Source organism: Schistocerca serialis, chromosome 2 (genome assembly GCF_023864345.2).
Source record: "Schistocerca serialis cubense isolate TAMUIC-IGC-003099 chromosome 2, iqSchSeri2.2, whole genome shotgun sequence".
Taxonomy (NCBI): Eukaryota; Metazoa; Arthropoda; class Insecta; order Orthoptera; family Acrididae; genus Schistocerca; species Schistocerca serialis.
Genome location: NC_064639.1, coordinates 403030449 through 403031225, shown reverse-complemented (window position 1 = coordinate 403031225; position 777 = coordinate 403030449). Strand labels below are relative to the sequence as shown.

At 46.8% G+C, this 777-nt stretch overlaps 1 non-coding gene across 1 annotated transcript; it reads left to right on the top strand.

Moving 5' to 3' along the window:
* Positions 1–237: 237 nt before the first annotated feature.
* Positions 238–312, top strand: Trnat-ugu (transfer RNA threonine (anticodon UGU)). Its single transcript has one exon. It is a non-coding gene; the product is annotated as a tRNA-Thr (tRNA).
* Positions 313–777: the final 465 nt, after the last annotated feature.

Genomic DNA, 777 nt, shown 5'->3' with positions numbered 1-777 from the left:
AGCCGGGTAGCCTTTAACTATATATGAAGGCTACCACGCCATTGACCTTCGTCTGTGCGAATGCGCACAGGTTGCCCGAACTCTTACGGGAATCGTCACCTTAGTGGGCGCGAGTAATGAGTGGATGGGCAAATATCTATTAGAAACATTACGTATGTAGATTGTGGACAGCTGGGAATGTGGGTGTCCCGGGAGGCGTGCAAGGGTTAAGTCCCTGCAGTTGCGCTATTCATCTGTGTCCTCGGTGGCTCAGATGAACAGAGCGTCTGCCATGTAAGCAGGAGGTCCTGGGTTCGAGTCCCAGTCGGGACACACATTTTCAGCTGTCCCCATCGAGGTATATCAACAACACCTGTCGGCAGCTGAGGATTTCAATTAATTATCATTTATATACTAAAGTGACAAAAGTCATAGAATACGTCCTACTATTGTGTCGGCCCTCCTTTTGCCCACTATAGTGTAGCAACTCGACGGGGCATGAACTCAACAAATCGTTAGAGTCTCCTGCAGAAATACTGAGTCATGATGCCTCTATAGCCGTCCATAATTGTGAAAATACTGCCGGTACAGGATTTTGTGCGTGAGCTGATCTCTCGATTATATCCCATAAATGTTCAATGGGATTTATGTCGGGCGATTTGCGTGAACGAATAATTCGCTCGATTTGTCCAGAAAGTTCTTAAGAAAAATTCCGAACAATCGTGGCCCTGTGACGTGGCGCATTTTCATCCATAAACGTTCCATCGATGTTTGGGAGCATGAAGCCCTTGAATGGTT